This window comes from Oncorhynchus clarkii, chromosome 2 (genome assembly GCF_045791955.1).
Source record: "Oncorhynchus clarkii lewisi isolate Uvic-CL-2024 chromosome 2, UVic_Ocla_1.0, whole genome shotgun sequence".
Taxonomy (NCBI): domain Eukaryota; kingdom Metazoa; phylum Chordata; class Actinopteri; order Salmoniformes; family Salmonidae; genus Oncorhynchus; species Oncorhynchus clarkii.
In genome coordinates this window covers 44,235,582-44,254,701 of record NC_092148.1, presented here as the reverse complement: position 1 = coordinate 44,254,701, position 19,120 = coordinate 44,235,582, and the positions used below count along the sequence as shown (strand labels likewise).

At 41.0% G+C, this 19,120-nt stretch overlaps 1 pseudogene; it reads left to right on the top strand.

Moving 5' to 3' along the window:
* The first annotated feature begins 1,764 nt into the window (after positions 1-1,764).
* On the top strand, positions 1,765-17,705 carry LOC139368309 (histone H4 transcription factor-like; annotated as a pseudogene).
* The last annotated feature ends 1,415 nt before the right edge of the window (positions 17,706-19,120 follow it).

The window sequence follows — 19,120 nt, the reverse complement described above, 5'->3', positions numbered from 1 at the left end:
TGGTGAAAAATCATGCCCCTCTAGAACATTGCAGTTAATTGATAGAATCCAGAATCAGAGCATTTTGTATTATTCTGTATGTAAATCCGGACAAACCCTTTTAGTATGATATCTTACGTTTAGTATGCTTACATAAGATATATGGTTACTGTAGGGTGGTTGGTTGGGGTAGATGGGTGGGCGAGTTTGAATCTCGTCACAGACAACTTTAGCATTTTAGCTAATTAGCAACTTTTTAAATACTACATTTTAGCTACTTTGCACCTACTTAGCATGTTAGCTAACCCTTCCCCTAACCTTAACTATTTTAGCTAACACTTCACCTAACCCTAACCTTAACCCTTTTAGCTAACTCCTAAACTTTTGCAGATTCGTATTGTAAAATAAAATATTGTGCGTTTTGAAAAAAAAAAAAATTAGAAAATTCGTAACATATTGTAGGTTTCAAAATTTGTGACATATACGATTTGTAATTCGTAACATATCATATGAAATGGGTGATGGACATCCACAAATGAATATATACCATACTAAACATAACATATCATACTAAATGGGGTGTCTCAGATTTACAATCAGAATAATACGAAATGCTCTGAGACCAGGTTGAGAATCTGCATTTAGTATGGGAAATGTACTTAGTTCTGGATGAATGAACTAAATCACAATCATACAGTGCTGAAAAGAAACACAGCAGGGCCATGTCAAGGTCCAAACCAATAATATATAGAGGATTTCTTCTCTTTGTGTCACAGACATATTGAGGATATCTGTAGTTATTCTCTGAGGAGTTTAAAGCCTTACTTTAATTCTAGAGGAGTTGAGGGTGGAGAGAACTCAGGAGTAATAGGGGTGCGATTACAAGAGCTCAGTGGTGGAAAAAGTACCCAATTGTCATACTTGAGTAAAAGTAACAATACCTTAATAGAAAGTTACTCAATTAAAAAGGAAGTCTAAAAGTCTAAAAGTATTTGGTTTTAAATATACTTAAGTATCAAAAGTAAATGTAATCGCTAAAATATACTTAAATATCAAAAGTAAAAAGTATATATCATTTCAAATTCCTTATATTAAGCAAAGCTGACGCTAAAATATACTTAAGTATCAAAAGTAAAAAGTATATATCATTTCAAATTCCTTATATTAAGCAAAGCTGACAGCACCATTTTTTTGTTTTTAAAATGTACGGCTTGCCAGGGGCACACTCCAACACTTAGACATTATTTAAAAAAGATGCATTTGTGTCAAGTGAGTCCGCCTGAAGTACGTGCATTTCACAATTTTCCTGTCCAAAATGTAAAGAGTACTTTGGGTTGTCGGGGGAAAATGTATGGAGTAAAAAGTACAATATTTTCTTTAGTAATGTAGTGAAGTAAAAGTTGTCAAAAATATAAATAGTAAAGCCAAGTACAGATACCCCCAAAAAACTACTTAAGTAGTACTTTAAAGTATTTTTACTTTACACCACTGCAAGAGCTAGATGAATATACCAAGACTTTTCCTTGTATTATTGGTTAGGAGGTGTATTTTTACAAATTTAAACCGTTTTTTCTCAATCCATAATGTATTTGTAAGCTTTGCCTTCATAATGTTAGGCTCATTTGACACTGGGTTAATTCGGCTGGTTGTAAGAATGTAAATACAAGTGTACAATACGTGATTGGCCAAGACATAATTCGGCTGACTTTTAGGGAAAGTCCATTGGACACTGACTATGAAGTGATTTCTGATTGGAGCTCAGAAACACACTAGGAAACGTTTGGCTAACAACATCCGAGTAGCTAGCGATTTTGTAGATGTGTTTATTCTTAGTCTAAATAACTGAGCAATTGTGTTTTGGATTTTTCAACATGATCACATTCGTTGTAACGATATCAGAACGCTGTTGTCACACGTGGATATTAACGTTACTACCGTTAGCTAATGACAGCTGTCCAGTTTAGCTAGCTAGCAAGACGTTATCTTCTTCCCAATAAACGACCGTGCACCAGACGCATAGTGAGAGATGCCTCCTGCAAACAAACCGGTGAGAAAGGATGACTCGCCGCTTGAGTTGGCGTGCGAGTGGGGTTCTTGTCAAGAGTCATTCGATCAGATGCAGGAGTTCTGCGGGCATGTGGAGGGTCACTTCAAGGCGCTGGACATAGAGGAAGGTGACCATTTCTCATTTGGTGAGCGGGTAGGGGAGAATGGAGGCGTCTCTTTTCACAGCCTGTGCCTCCGACGTGGAGTGGCACTCTGTGAGAGACATTACATGAGAGGAAAAGCCAGTGAATGCTCAACTTTAGCTTTTCATCAAAAGACAGGCCAAAGAAAAGTAAAAAGTTAAATTGATTTGAGATAAAGTACCTACGCCTATTGTGTATGGGATAATAATCAACCCTGTGAGTTTGTATTTTGAATTTCGTTGTTGCACATTGTTATTTGTGGCTGCAAGTACGATTTGCAAATGTGTGATTACATTTAGTGAGCTTGTATAATGTGTGAAATGTGTAACTTGACATTTGAATACATTGAATAAGATTTGCCAGCATTTATTTTTTACAACTATGAATATTCTGCGCTGAATCAAAAATACACTTGTACATTTTAATCTGCGCGCTGAGTTCTGCCATGTTACCAAACTCGTAGAAAGTTAAATTTGTAAAAAGAGATTCATAAGTCAAATGTTTTCTTTTAGCTGCTGTGGGGCCAGTAACTTTTTAACTTCTGACTAATCAGCCTCCTATTGATGCAACCATTGTCTGGATTGTTCCATCAATCAAATTTCAGAAAGTAGTACAAATTTAAATGGGGTGTCGAAGAAGATTGGTGTCAAGTGCAAACAGTGCCTGACCTAGTTCTGGTGGTGAAATGGAAGTGAATAAGGGTGAGTTAAGCTAGGTGGAAGGTGTAGTAAAGAGTTTGGAGCCCGTGCCTGGAATTGATGGACATGTTGAAGATGAATATGGTCCAGGAGGAGAGACATTTTTGGAGAAAGTTGATCCTTGCCTTTTGGCGGACCTATTTGTGGTTTCAGGGTGGGTGGGGAAGATGTTGAATCAGTGAAGGTAACCTGTAGTGGACTTGTGATATTTGTTTTGTTTTTTTGGACCAGAGGGAGTGAGTGCCCCGTGTCATGCAACATGGGTCAAGATCTGTTTCTTGCTTTACATATTAGGAATAGGGCACCATTGAAAGAGTGATTTCTGGAGTAGCGTTAAGTGTACAGGTTGAGGATTCCTGGTGTTTGTGGCTACCGCTGTTTGGTGTGACGCAGACCTGGTGGTGAGAGTGGTGAAACAGAGGAGTCACTGTCAGTCCTTTTTTGAGTGAGTTTTAACCAGACCCCCCCTGGAAATATCACATTTACATAACTATTCAGACCTTTACTCAGTACTTTGTTGAAGCACCTTTGGCAGCAATTACAGCCTCAAGTCTTCTTGGGTGTGACCCTACAAGCTTGGCACAGCTGTATTTGGGGAGTTTCTCCCATTCTTCTCTGCAGATCCTCTCAAGCTCTGTCAGGTTGGATGGGAAGCGTCGCTGCACAGCTATATTCAGGTCTGTAGGGTGGTTGGTTGGGGTAGATGGGTGGGCGAGTTTGAATCTCGTCACAGACAACTTTAGCATTTTAGCTAATTAGCAACTTTTTAAATACTACATTTTAGCTACTTTGCACCTACTTAGCATGTTAGCTAACCCTTCCCCTAACCTTAACTATTTTAGCTAACACTTCACCTAACCCTAACCTTAACCCTTTTAGCTAACTCCTAAACTTTTGCAGATTCGTATTGTAAAATAAAATATTGTGCGTTTTGAAAAAAAAAAAAATTAGAAAATTCGTAACATATTGTAGGTTTCAAAATTTGTGACATATACGATTTGTAATTCGTAACATATCATATGAAATGGGTGATGGACATCCACAAATGAATATATACCATACTAAACATAACATATCATACTAAATGGGGTGTCTCAGATTTACAATCAGAATAATACGAAATGCTCTGAGACCAGGTTGAGAATCTGCATTTAGTATGGGAAATGTACTTAGTTCTGGATGAATGAACTAAATCACAATCATACAGTGCTGAAAAGAAACACAGCAGGGCCATGTCAAGGTCCAAACCAATAATATATAGAGGATTTCTTCTCTTTGTGTCACAGACATATTGAGGATATCTGTAGTTATTCTCTGAGGAGTTTAAAGCCTTACTTTAATTCTAGAGGAGTTGAGGGTGGAGAGAACTCAGGAGTAATAGGGGTGCGATTACAAGAGCTCAGTGGTGGAAAAAGTACCCAATTGTCATACTTGAGTAAAAGTAACAATACCTTAATAGAAAGTTACTCAATTAAAAAGGAAGTCTAAAAGTCTAAAAGTATTTGGTTTTAAATATACTTAAGTATCAAAAGTAAATGTAATCGCTAAAATATACTTAAATATCAAAAGTAAAAAGTATATATCATTTCAAATTCCTTATATTAAGCAAAGCTGACGCTAAAATATACTTAAGTATCAAAAGTAAAAAGTATATATCATTTCAAATTCCTTATATTAAGCAAAGCTGACAGCACCATTTTTTTGTTTTTAAAATGTACGGCTTGCCAGGGGCACACTCCAACACTTAGACATTATTTAAAAAAGATGCATTTGTGTCAAGTGAGTCCGCCTGAAGTACGTGCATTTCACAATTTTCCTGTCCAAAATGTAAAGAGTACTTTGGGTTGTCGGGGGAAAATGTATGGAGTAAAAAGTACAATATTTTCTTTAGTAATGTAGTGAAGTAAAAGTTGTCAAAAATATAAATAGTAAAGCCAAGTACAGATACCCCCAAAAAACTACTTAAGTAGTACTTTAAAGTATTTTTACTTTACACCACTGCAAGAGCTAGATGAATATACCAAGACTTTTCCTTGTATTATTGGTTAGGAGGTGTATTTTTACAAATTTAAACCGTTTTTTCTCAATCCATAATGTATTTGTAAGCTTTGCCTTCATAATGTTAGGCTCATTTGACACTGGGTTAATACGGAAGGTGACCATTTCTCATTTGGTGAGCGGGTAGGGGAGAATGGAGGCGTCTCTTTTCACAGCCTGTGCCTCCGACGTGGAGTGGCACTCTGTGAGAGACATTACATGAGAGGAAAAGCCAGTGAATGCTCAACTTTAGCTTTTCATCAAAAGACAGGCCAAAGAAAAGTAAAAAGTTAAATTGATTTGAGATAAAGTACCTACGCCTATTGTGTATGGGATAATAATCAACCCTGTGAGTTTGTATTTTGAATTTCGTTGTTGCACATTGTTATTTGTGGCTGCAAGTACGATTTGCAAATGTGTGATTACATTTAGTGAGCTTGTATAATGTGTGAAATGTGTAACTTGACATTTGAATACATTGAATAAGATTTGCCAGCATTTATTTTTTACAACTATGAATATTCTGCGCTGAATCAAAAATACACTTGTACATTTTAATCTGCGCGCTGAGTTCTGCCATGTTACCAAACTCGTAGAAAGTTAAATTTGTAAAAAGAGATTCATAAGTCAAATGTTTTCTTTTAGCTGCTGTGGGGCCAGTAACTTTTTAACTTCTGACTAATCAGCCTCCTATTGATGCAACCATTGTCTGGATTGTTCCATCAATCAAATTTCAGAAAGTAGTACAAATTTAAATGGGGTGTCGAAGAAGATTGGTGTCAAGTGCAAACAGTGCCTGACCTAGTTCTGGTGGTGAAATGGAAGTGAATAAGGGTGAGTTAAGCTAGGTGGAAGGTGTAGTAAAGAGTTTGGAGCCCGTGCCTGGAATTGATGGACATGTTGAAGATGAATATGGTCCAGGAGGAGAGACATTTTTGGAGAAAGTTGATCCTTGCCTTTTGGCGGACCTATTTGTGGTTTCAGGGTGGGTGGGGAAGATGTTGAATCAGTGAAGGTAACCTGTAGTGGACTTGTGATATTTGTTTTGTTTTTTTGGACCAGAGGGAGTGAGTGCCCCGTGTCATGCAACATGGGTCAAGATCTGTTTCTTGCTTTACATATTAGGAATAGGGCACCATTGAAAGAGTGATTTCTGGAGTAGCGTTAAGTGTACAGGTTGAGGATTCCTGGTGTTTGTGGCTACCGCTGTTTGGTGTGACGCAGACCTGGTGGTGAGAGTGGTGAAACAGAGGAGTCACTGTCAGTCCTTTTTTGAGTGAGTTTTAACCAGACCCCCCCTGGAAATATCACATTTACATAACTATTCAGACCTTTACTCAGTACTTTGTTGAAGCACCTTTGGCAGCAATTACAGCCTCAAGTCTTCTTGGGTGTGACCCTACAAGCTTGGCACAGCTGTATTTGGGGAGTTTCTCCCATTCTTCTCTGCAGATCCTCTCAAGCTCTGTCAGGTTGGATGGGAAGCGTCGCTGCACAGCTATATTCAGGTCTCTCCAGAGATGTTCGATCAGGTTCAAGTCCGGGCCACTCAAGAACATTCAGAGACTTGTCCTGAAGCCACTCCTGCATTGTCTTGGCTGTATGCTTAGGGTTGTTGTCCTGTTGGAAGGTGAACTTTCGCCCCAGTCTGAGGTCCTGAGCGCTCTGGAGCAGGTTTTCATCAAGAATCTCTCTGTACTTTGCTCCGTTCATCTTTCCCTTGATCCTGACTAGTCTCCCAGTCCCTGCCGCTAAAAAACATCCCCAAAGCATGATTCTGCCACCACCATGCTTCACCGTAGGGATGGTGCCAGGTTTCCTCCAGATGTGATGCTTGGCATTCAGGCCAAAGAGTTAAATCTTGGTTTCATCAGATCAGATAATCTTGATTCTCATGGCCTGAGAGTCCTTTAGGTGCCTTTTGGCGAACTCCAAGCGGGCTGTCATGTGACTTTTACTGAGGAGTGATTTCCATCTGGCCACTCTACAATAAAGACCTAATTGGTATAGTGCTGCCGAGATGCATGTCCTTCTAGAAGGTTCTCCCATCTCCACAGAGGAGCTCTGGAGCTCTGTCGGAGTGACCATCGGGTTCTTGGTCACCTCCCTTACCAAGGCCCTTTTACCCTGCTTGCTCAGCTTCCAGACTTCTTCCATTTGCAAACATTTCTAAAAACCTGTTTTCGCGTTGGCATTATGGTCACATTATGGTATTGTTTCTAGACTGATTAGGAAAAACAACAAAACAAAATGTAGAAAAGGGGAAGGTGTCTGAATACTTTCCGAATGCACTGTTATCCTGTTAGAGCTTTTGTGACGAATCCACTGCAGTTTTTCAGGTGCAACGTTTATGGTCATGTGGCAGCAGTATTTAGGAGGGAGGATGTGGGAATTATACAGGAGGGCATGGGACAGAGGATTGTGTAGTTTCGGTAGATAAAGTTGTATGCGTCAACTGTAGGGGTGAGAGAGGCAGGTGGAGGTAGCCAGGGTCAGAGTAGTGCACAAGGTGTCGTATGCTGAGGCATTGAAGAAAGTAGAGGAGGATGGGTGAAGGGTGAGTGATCCTGAGACTATCTCTGTGAGTATTGGATCTGTGCTAGCACCAAGGGATTGGCCAATGAGTGATATGCTCAGTAGTGTAAAAATACTAAATTACTTAAGTGTTTTCTTGGGGTATCTATACGATTTATATTCTTGAACATTTTTACTTTACTTAGTACATTCCTAAAGAAAATAATGTTATTTTTACTCCATACATTGTCCCTGACACCCAAAAGTACTTGTTCCATTTTGAATGCTTAGCAGGGCGAGGACTGTTACGCTGACCGAATTACTGCCACACCAATGATCACGAGTCATGAGGGCAGTCAAATTCCATGTGACTGTTTAATCACAATAATTAGGCTCCTCCAAGCTTTGCTGCTGCTGCTGGTCATTAGTAGCCTACCAAACATACTAATTGCACACTATTGTCCCACTAATCACTCTGACATCAATGCAAATGTAATCAAACACTTCATGACAGCTCATGTTGCACAACATTTCTAAAGGCAATGCGTGATAGAGTAATAGAGAATGGCCTCTATTAAAAAGAGGATCCCATCAGCTTTCTATAGGCTAGGCCTACTATGTTTATTTCTCAACTTTCCTGATATTAAGCACATTTGCTTATCTTTATAACAGGAATATAGCCTACCTGGCTGGCATGAAAATAAACCATAGGAAAAGCATCCTCCGTTTGCTATTTAAGTGCATAGATTTTTTTCTCCTCCCTGCCCCTTTTTGGAGACAGGTGCATGATAAGAGTCCATTCTAAATCAAATCAAAACAAAACATTATTTAGTATACAGTGGGGAGGACAAGTATTTGATACACTGCTGATTTTGCAGGTGTTCCTAATTACAAAGCATGAAAATCACATTGTATAATTTTTAAGTAATTAATTAGCATTTTATTGCATGACATAAGTATTTGATCACCTACCAACCAGTAAGAATTCCGGCTCTCACAGACCTGTTTAGTTTTTCTTTAAGGAACCCTCCTGTTCTCCACTCATTACCTGTATTAACTTCATATGGCTGCAGGGGCACTATTGAGTAGCTTGGATGAAAAGGTGCCCATTGTAAACGGCCAGCTCCACAGTCTCAGTTGCTAATATATGCATATTATTATTATTAGTATTGGATAGAAAACAAAGTTTCCAAAACGGTCAAAATATTGCCTGTGAGTATAACAGAACTGATATTGCAGGCGAAACCCTGAGGAAAATCAAAACAGGAAGTGGCTTCTATTTTGAAAACTCCATGTTCCATAGCCTCCCATTGCTGGATTTAAAGGGATATGAACCAGATTCATTTTCCTATTGCTTCCTCAAGGTGTCAACAGTCTTCAGACATAGTTTCAGGCTTTTATTTTGAAAAATGAGCCAGAACGATAACATCGCGTCAAGTGGTCACATGGGTTTTGCTCGCGCAACAGAGTTTGGATAGGTATTGCTTTTCCCTCTCCTACTGTGAAAGACAATTGCGGTTGATATATTATTGATTATATATTTTAAAAACAACCTGAGGATTGATTATAAAAAACTGTTGACATGTTTCTGTGGACATTATAGAAACTATTTGGAATTTTAGTCTGCGTTGTCGTGACCGCTCTTTCCTGTGGATTTCTGATCATAACGCGACAAACAAACAGAGGTATTTTGGATCTAAAAATAATCTTTATGGAACAAAAGTAACATTTGTGGTTTAACTGGGAGTCTCAGAGTGAAAACATCCGAAGATCATCAAAGGTAAACGATTAATTTGATTGCTTTTCTGGTTTTCGTGACCAAGCTTCCTGATGCTAAGTGTATTTAATGTTTTGTCGTGCGATCGATAAACTTACTCAAACGCTTGGATTGCTTTCGCTGTAAAGCATAATTTCAAAATCTGACACGACAGGTGGATTAACAAAAGGCTAAGCTGTGTTTTCCTATATTGCACTTGTGATTTCATGATTATAAATATTTGTAGTAATATTTATTGAATGTAGCGCTATGCTATTCAGCGGTTGTTGATGACATCCCGATAGGGGGATTGCAGCCATAACAAGTTAACTGCACCTGTTTGAACTTGTTACCTGTATAAATGACACCTGTCCACACACTCAATCAAACAGACTCCAACCTCTCCACAATGGCCAAGACCAGAGAGCTGTGTAAGGACATCAGGGATAAAATTGTAGACCTGCACAAGGCTGAGATGGGCTACAGGACAATAGGCAAGCAGCTTGGTGAGAAGGCAACAACTGTTGGCTCAATTATTAGAAAATGGAAGAAGTTCAAGATGACGGTCAATCACCCTCGGTCTGGGGCACCATGCAAGATCTCACCTCGTGGGGCATCAATGATCATGAGGAAGGTGAGGGATCAACCCAGAACTACACGGCAGGACCTGGTCAGTGACCTGAAGAGAGCTGGGACCACAGTCTCAAAGAAAACCATTAGTAACACACTACGCCGTCATGGATTAAAATCATGCAGCGCATGCAAGGTCCCCCTGCTCAAGCCAGCGCATGTCCAGGCCCGTCTGAAGTTTGCCAATGACCATCTGGATGATCCAGAGGAGGAATGGGAGAAGGTCATGTGGTCTGATGAGACAAAAATAGAGCTTTTTGGTCTAAACTCCACTCGCTGTGTTTGGAGGAAGAAGAAGGATGAGTACAACCCCAAGAACACTATCCCAACCGTGAAGCATGGAGGTGGAAACATCATTCTTTGGGGATGCTTTTGCGCAAGGGGACAGGACGACTGCACCGTATTGAGGGGAGGATGGATGGGGCCATGTATCGCAAGATCTTGGCCAACAACCTCCTTCCCTCAGTAAGAGCATTGAAGATGGGTCGTGGCTGAGTCTTCCAGCATGACAATGACCCGAAACACACAGTCAGGGCAACTAAGAAGTGGCTCTGTAAGAAGCATATCAAGGTCCTGGAGTGGCCTAGCCAGTCTCCAGACCTGAACCCAATAGAAAATCTTTGGAGGGAGCTGAAAGTCTGTATTGCCCGGCGACAGCCCCGAAACCTGAAGGATCTGGAGAAGGTCTGTATGGAGGAGTGGGCCAAAATCCCTGCTGCAGTGTGTGCAAACCTGGTCAAGAACTACAGGAAACATATGATCTCTGTAATTGCAAACACAGGTTTCTGTACCAAATATTAAGTTCTGCTTTTCTGATGAATCAGATACTTATGTCATGCAATAAAATGCAAATAGTGTGATTTTCTGGATTTTTGTTTTAGATTCCGTATCTCACAGTTGAAGTGTACCTATGATAAAAAATGACAGACCTATGCTTCCTACATGCTTTGTAGGAAACACTGCTGATTTTGCAGGTTATCAAATACTTGTTCTCCCCACTGTATGTAAAGACAAGATTAGATCAAGAACAGTCTGATGGGTGACAATATTATCATATCACTTGTGAATGATGCCAGGCTTGTGTGTGAGAATCAGTGCATGCCTTTTTTGTTGTCTGAAAATGGAGAAAGTTCAGCACTGTTGCTACTCTCCCTAAGAGTGGGCATCCTGTAAAGATGACTGCAAGAGCACAGCGCAGATTGCTCAATGAGGTAAAGAAGAATCCTAGTGTTAGCTAAACACTTACAGAAATCTCTGGAACATGCTAACATCTCTGTTGACGAGTCTATGATACGTAAAACACTAAACAATAATTGTGTTCAAGGGAGGACACCACGGAAGAAGCCACTGCTGTCCAAAAAAAAAAACATTTCCGCATGTCTGAAGTTCGCAAAAGAGCACCTGGATGTTCCACAGTGCCACTGGCAAAATATTCTGTGCAGGACAGATTAAACTAAAGTTTAGTTGTTTGGAAGGAACACACAACACTGTGGAGAAAAAAAAGGCACAGCACACCAACATCAAAACCCCATCTCAACTGTAAAGTATGGTGGAGGGAGCATCATGGTTTGGGCTGCTTTGTTATCTCAGGGCATGGACAGCTTGCTCTCATTGCGGAACAATTATTTCCTATGTTTATCAAGACATTTTGCAGGAGAATGTTAGGCTATATGTCCGCCAATTGAAGCTCAACAGAAGTTGGGTAAAGCAACAGGACAACGACCCAAAACACAGTAGTAAATCAACAACCGAATGGCTTCAACAGAAGAAAATACGCCTTCTGGTGTGGCCGAGTCATGCTGGTGTGGCCCCGCTCTATAGGTCATGCCACAGCATCTCAATCGGGATAGACCTCATCCCAATTTAAGATGCGGTGGCATGACCTATAGAGCGGTTCACACAAGACATCCCAAGAATATTGCTGAACTGAAACAATTTCGTAAAGATGAATGGTTCAAAATTCCTCCTGTGCAAGTCTGATCCGCAACTACCGAAAACAGTTTGGTTTAGGTGATTCAATCAAATGTATTTATTAAGCCCTTTTTACATCCGTCAACGTCACAAAGTGCTATACAGAAACCTATCCTAAGAGAGGATTAATGAAATCCAGGGGTTCACATACTTTTCCACCCTACAGCCGTGGCCAAAAGTTTTGATAAGGACACAAATATACATTTTTACAAAGTCTAGTGCCTCAGTTTGTATGATGGTGATTTGCATATACTCCAGAATGTTATGAAGAGTGATCAGATGAATTGCAATTAATTGCAAACTCCCTCTTTGCCATGCAAATTAACTGAATCCCCAAAAAACTCTTCCACTGCATTTCAGCCCTGCCACAAAAGGACCAGCTGACATCATGTCAGTGATTCTCTTGTTAACACAGGTGTGAGTGTTGATGAGGACAAGGCTGGAGATCACTCTGTCATGCTGATTGAGTTCAAATAACAGACTGGAAGCTTCAAAATGAGGGTGGTGCTTGGAATCATTGTTCTTCCTCTGTCAACCGTGGTTACCTGCATGGAAACGTGCCGTCATCATTGCCTATCACAAAAATGGCTTCAAGAACTTCAAGGAGAGCGGTTCAATTGTTGTGAAGAAGGCTTCAGGGTGCCCAAAAAGTTCAGCAAGCACCAGGACCGTCTCCTAAAGTTGATTCAGCTGTGGGATCGGGGCGCCACCAGTACAGCGCTTGCTCAGGAATGGCAGCAGGCGTGAGTGCAACTGCACGCACAGTGAGGCGAAGACTTTTAGAGGATGGCCTGGTGTCAAGAAGGTCAGCAAAGAAGCCACTTCTCTCCAGGAAAAACAGAGACAGACTGATATTCTGCAAAAGGTACAGGGATTGGACTGCTGAGGACTGGGGTAAAGTAATTTTCTCTGAATCCTCTTTCCGATTGTTTGGGGCATCCGGATGCGCTACCATGTGTCATGCCAACAGTAAAGCATCCTTAGACCATTCATGTGTGGGGTGGCTTCTCAGCCAAGGGAGTGGGCTCACTCACAAGTTTGCCTAAGAACACAGCCATGAATATAGAATGGTACCAACACATCCTCAGAGAGCAACTTCTCCCAACTATCCAGGAACAGTTTGGTGACGAACAATGCCTTTTCCATTATGATGGAGCACCTTGCCAAAAGGTGGCTCGGGAACAAAACTAAGTGGCTCGGGGTGGCTCAGGGAACAAAACATCAATATTTTGGGTCCATGGCCAGGAAACTCCCCAGACCCTAATCCCATTGAGAACTTGTGGTCAATCCTCAAGAGGCGGGTGGATAAACAAAACCCCACAAATTCTGACAAACTCCAAGCATTGATTATGCAAGAATGGGCTGCCATCAGTCAGGATGTGGCCAGAAGTTAATTGATAGCATGCCAGGGTGGATTGCAGAGGTCTGGAAAAAGAAGGGTCAACACTGCAAATATTGACTCTTTGCATCAACTTCATGTAATTGTCAATAAAAGCCTTTGACAGTTATGAAATGCTTGTAATTATACTTCAGTATTCCATGGTAACATCTGACAAAGATATCTAAAGACACTGAAGCAGCAAACTTTGTGGAAATTAATATTTGTGTTGTTCTCAACTTTTGGCCACGAATGTACACAATGTTTACACGGTGTGTTCAATAAAGACATGAACATGTATAATTGTGTGTTTATTAGATTAAGCAGACTGTTTTTGTCTGTTGTGACAAGTTTCAGAAGAAAGTTATTTGTTTCTGGCCAATCTGAGCCTGTAATCCAACCCACAAATGCTGATGCTCCAGATACTCAACTAGTCTAAAGAAGGCCCATTTTATTGCTGCTTTAATCAGAACAGTTTTCAGCTGTGCTAACATAACTGCAAAAGGGGTTTCTAATGATCAATAAGCCTTTTTAAAATGATTAACTTGGATTAGCTAACACAACGTGCCATTGGAACACAGGAGTGATGGTTGCTGATAATGGGCCTATGTAGATATTCCATAAAAAATCTACTGTTTCCAGCTATAATAGTCATTTACAACATTAACAATGTCTACACTGTATTTATGATCAATTTGATGTTATTTTAATGGACAAAAAATATGCTTTATTATTTAAAAAACAATAATTTCTAAGTGACCCCACTTTGTAACGTAACAAAGTGGAAAAAGTCAAAGGGTGTGAATACTTTCCGAATGCACTGTAAACAGTGTACATCATGACTGTCTTCCACAATTATGGGATAAAAATGTTAACCGAACCCTGTGAGTTTATAATTTGGAATTTCGTGGTCACAAATTTGAAATTCATGTCTCTTGTTTGTTTTCTGTCACTAGAGGAGCACAGTTGCATATGGAAAGGCTGTGGGTTCTGTTCTGTGGAGAGTGCTGAGGAGTTGAAGCGCCACATCTATTTCCACTGTTACCACACCAAGCTGAAGCAGTGGGGCCGGGAGGTACTCAAGGCCCAGCTCAGCCTCGGCACCTGCACCATTGGCCTCCACACAACCGCAACATCGTGCCTGACATCACAGACAACTTCATCTGCCAGTGGGACCAATGTGAGGTGAGACGCTGTTAGTGTGGGTCATATCTAGCTTAGATGTGAAGCTTGTGGACAGACATAGCATTAAGCCAGGCATAGACAAGGGACATGCACAGAACACACACACCTCTTTTCTTTAGATGGGTTTAGGTTCTATTCAAGTGGATGAAGCACATCAGGTTAAGTGGGGAAGTTATCAGATCATGTACTTTTGTTGGTCTTACTCTCATAGTAACGGTCTTTGACAGTAACACATCTTTTTGTATGTGTGTTTGCAGCAACCCTCTCTGGTCAACCCAGAGTGGTTCTACCGCCATGTGGAGATGCACAGCATGTGTATGGACGTACCCTCTGCTGAGAATGAGACATTGGTGTGCTGTGGCTGGAAGGGTGAGTCCACTGACCCCTGTCAAGATGGTAGTATAGAAAGTAGCAGCTTACAACTATTCAGGAGAAACCAAGAGGTGACTGAGTCTTTTAATTGGTGTAGTTTTTTATTATCTTGGCATTGACTGTGGATAAAATAGGTAAGAGCAGGGTTGGCCTATAACCGGCTGTAATGATACCTGGAACCAGAGTGAATACCACAACTGAGAATATCAACTGTACTTATTTTCCCCTGACTTTTCTCCAGACTGCGAGGCCAGGTTTAAAGGGCGTTTTAAGCTGCGGGAGCACCTGCGGAGCCACACTGGGGAGAAGGTGGTGGCCTGCCCAATCTGTGGAGGGATGTTTGCCAACAACACCAAGTTCTTTGACCACATCAGACGGCAGACCACCATCGAGGGTGAGAGGGGAAGGTCAGGGGTGGATTGGATTAATGGCTTTGCTAACATTGTGGAGTTTAACCCAATAACATATTTACTACTTAATGACTGTCTCGTGTGTGTGTGTTCCTTTCCTTGCCTCTCGTAGTTCAGAGGTTCCAGTGCTCCCACTGCTCCAAGCGCTTTGCAACGGAGAGACTACTGAGGGACCACATGAGGAATCATGGTCAGTCCCTTGAACTCCCTTTGTATTTACACGTTGATCTATCGTTTGCTGCCGAGTAGTGCTGTGTTCTGATCTGTTCCTTTCTATCCCTATCTGCTGTTAGTGAACCACTACAAGTGTCCATTGTGTGACATGACCTGCCCGTCCCCCTCATCGCTGCGGAACCACGTCAAGTTCCGCCACAGCAACGAGAAGCCTTACAGCTGTGAATACTGCGAGTACAGGTAGGTTAGGTAGATACTAAAGTAATACCCAGGACTCCCAGTCAATAGGATAAGCCAACACTATCCCTCTTTGACAGAGATGATGTCCATACTTTATTATAAAAGGAAATTAATTATATTTAAGAAGTACCTGTTTAGTGTGGTCAAGTGTTAACAATTGCCTGAATGTTAGTAAAAGGTGACCCATCATAACCCATCTTTCCTGTGGTGTGTGTGTCAGCTGTAAAAACCTTATCGACCTTCGTAAACACCTGGACACCCACAGCACTGAGCCGGCCTACCGCTGTGACCTCACTAACTGTGACTACACCACACGCTCACTGCACTCCATCAAGAACCACTATAAGAAAGTACATGAGTTGTGAGAGGGAGATGCCAACATTTTTATACTTTTCACTCTGCTGAGCCAAGCTAAGCTATACTGGACAGGCCTAGTTATGCATCCACCATAGTTTGCTGGAACCGTGCTGAAAATAACTATTTGAAGCCTTGTTGTGCCATTCAGCCATGTAAAGACAACTCTAATGTATGCGCTCAAAGCCTAAACTCTATTTGAAGATGTTTACCTTTTGTGTTGACAACTCAGGGAGATTTTGTGGCTCGCTACAAGTGTCATGTCTGTGAGCAGTGCTTCAATAGGCAAACAACCTCATTGCCCACCTCCGCAAGAAGCACCAGTTCAAATGGCCCTCCGGACACCCACGATTCAGGTACCAACTACTAAGCCATTCAACATGGCAAACAGAACATTTATAGCCAGTATACTAGGACAACCAATTTGAAAGTCTGCATTGGTAAGATCTCATTCTATATAAGTAGTTTGGCTCCAGAGTCATTAGTGGGTGAATGGGAAAGTCTGAGCCTATTTGGATCATCATTTTGGTCTTGTGGCTAACTATTCTTTCTCTCTTCCCTCTCTCTCCCAGGTATAAGAAACACGAGGACGGCTTTATACGTCTGCAGCTGATTCGCTATGAGAGCATGGAGCTGACAGAGCAACTGATGAGAGAGAGAGACCGGAGGGGGAGGAGGGAGAGGACACTTCCCAGACAGATAGCTTGGGGCCTGGGGAGGACGAGGAGGATGCCAGGGCGGTAGCACACTCCACGAACGTACAGGTGGAGATGAGAGGGGTGCTGTTGGGTGGGGTGGGGGATCAGGGGGAGGGGGTGTTCTATGTTCTGACTAGTGGTGACCCGTCTCAGGCAGGGGAGGACACTGTGATGCTACAGGACACTGCTCAGCAGCTGGGCATGCAGGTCGTATAACTACTACAACCCCTTACACATACTGCTTCTCTCATGGCTCTCGCATCTTGGCAGTGACCCAGCACAGAGAGGCACCAGGACGGGAGAGCTGCACCTGTCACTGGGCATACCTGTCTGAGTGTGAGGAGGAGGACCTCTTCTTCCTCTTCTTATCTGCCCTCAGTGCAGGGCGCACTCATCACAGCACACATTTTAGAAGATGTGGAGTTGAACTGATCCATCATTTGTGGAGACCCAGACAGTTGCTATGTTTTGCATCATAAAATGTTTTGAGCTAAGCTGAAGGGACTAGATAGGGGTAGCCTATATTATAATGCAGGATAAATCAATGAACCAGCTAACTTGCCTAAATGTGACTCGTTTCAGGAAACTAGCCCTATGTCAAGTGTCACTACTTCACAGGAGGCATTTGAACTAAACTTTTATTTTTGTTGGCAGAAATGTGTTCTGGAACATGTGAACTTTCATGTCCCTTTAATAACAAATGTGTATGCCATCTGTAAATAGGAATAAAATACGAGCCATGGAAAAAGACAGGAACCTTCCCTCTAGCCATGATAGGCTGGACATACCCAGAGATGAGTTTGGATTGGTCTGCCATGTAGTCTGCTTCTGTCTATAACATGAGCTGCTCAGTATAGTATGTGTAGGTAATCCTTTCTAACATGTATTTTTTTTAAAGATATTACAAAGAACTGCAAAAGTGTTGCTAATGCTCTCTACTTTCTGGAGGACCGAGTTCAGTAGAATGTCCAGTGGAAGCAGAGTATGATAGATAAGGAGATATGCAAATATACAGAGTGAGTCGAAAAGAGAACACAAGGCTGTTGAATTAAACTAGAGGTCAACCGATTATGATTTTTCAACGCCGATACTGATTATTGGAGGACAAAAAAAGCTGATACCGATTAATCGGTCGATTTTTAAAACGTGTATGTGTATATATATAAATAGATATATGTGTGTGTACATATACATACATTTTTGTAATAATGACAATTGCAACAATACTGAATGAACACTTTTATTTTAACTTAATATAATATGCGCTTTTGGATTAGTGTTCTAAGGTGATTCCACAGGTTGGTGGTATTTTTTTATTTAGCTGTTGCTGACCCCATGCTTACATCTTTATCACAAATGAAGACACCTTGCTTTCCCTGGTGCCAATTCCATGTAATAGTCCCATACTGGTGCTCTGCTTTTCTCTGCCATCTGTAAAAAACACACACAGCTCTGAAGTGACAATGATACGGAAGAGTCTTCTTAGGAGACAAATACTCTCAACTGTTTCAATAAAAATAGAGTTTCAGTTACCTGTGATGAATGTTGAAAACAAAAACTGTCATTTCTATATGCAGGAAATCCTATTTTAATAATGGACATGGTAAGAATTGACTACCAAAGTGCGAGTCAATTCTCATGACACCTTCTAGCAAAAACCAGAAAAGCGGTTCCTTCATTCATTTATTCCATAGGATATTTTTTAGATTCACTTAAAATAAGGTGTGTGTTTCGTGTAGGCTTACACCGCCTTGCCAATTTTATAACTGTGTAGATATCCATAGGACAAGGTAACTGATCATTATTGGCTAAATATAAGCAAAGATCATTTTTTTTGTAGAGTGGATTTATGAAAATATTTTTGAAAAATGTTACCTTATCCTAGTGAGATTTACACGGGTATCAAAACGCCGAGGCGGTTTAAGCCCGCACGAAACACAGACCTTATTGGAAGTAGATCAAGACATTCTCTATGGAAGACATGAACGGTAAAATAATGAAGGAACCCCTTTCAAGTTCAGCCGCAAGTTATTACAGGAATTATAACGCGTTGACTATTTCTCTCTAAACCATATACCTTTGACTATTACGAGCCTGCTGCTGCCTACTACCCCTCAGTCAGACTGCTCTATCAAATACCAGCCTTAGGTCAAATCCGGAAACGATCACCTCGAAAACAAACGTTTATTCCGTTCCGTATTTTATCTAACGGGTGGCATCCATGAGTCTAAATATTCCTGTTACATTGCACAACCTTCAATGTTATGTCATAATTACGTAAAATTCTGGCAAATTAGTTCGCAAAGAGCCAGGCGGCCCAAACTGTTGCATATACCCTGACTCTGCGTGCAATGAATGCAAGAGAAGTGACACAATTTCACCTGGTTAATATTGCCTGCTAACCTGGATTTCTTTTGGCTAAATATGCAGGTTTAAAAATATATACTTCTGTGTATTGATTTTAAGAAAGGCATTGATGTTTATGGTTAAGTACACATTGGAGCAACGACAGTCGTTGATTGTTTTTTATAAGAT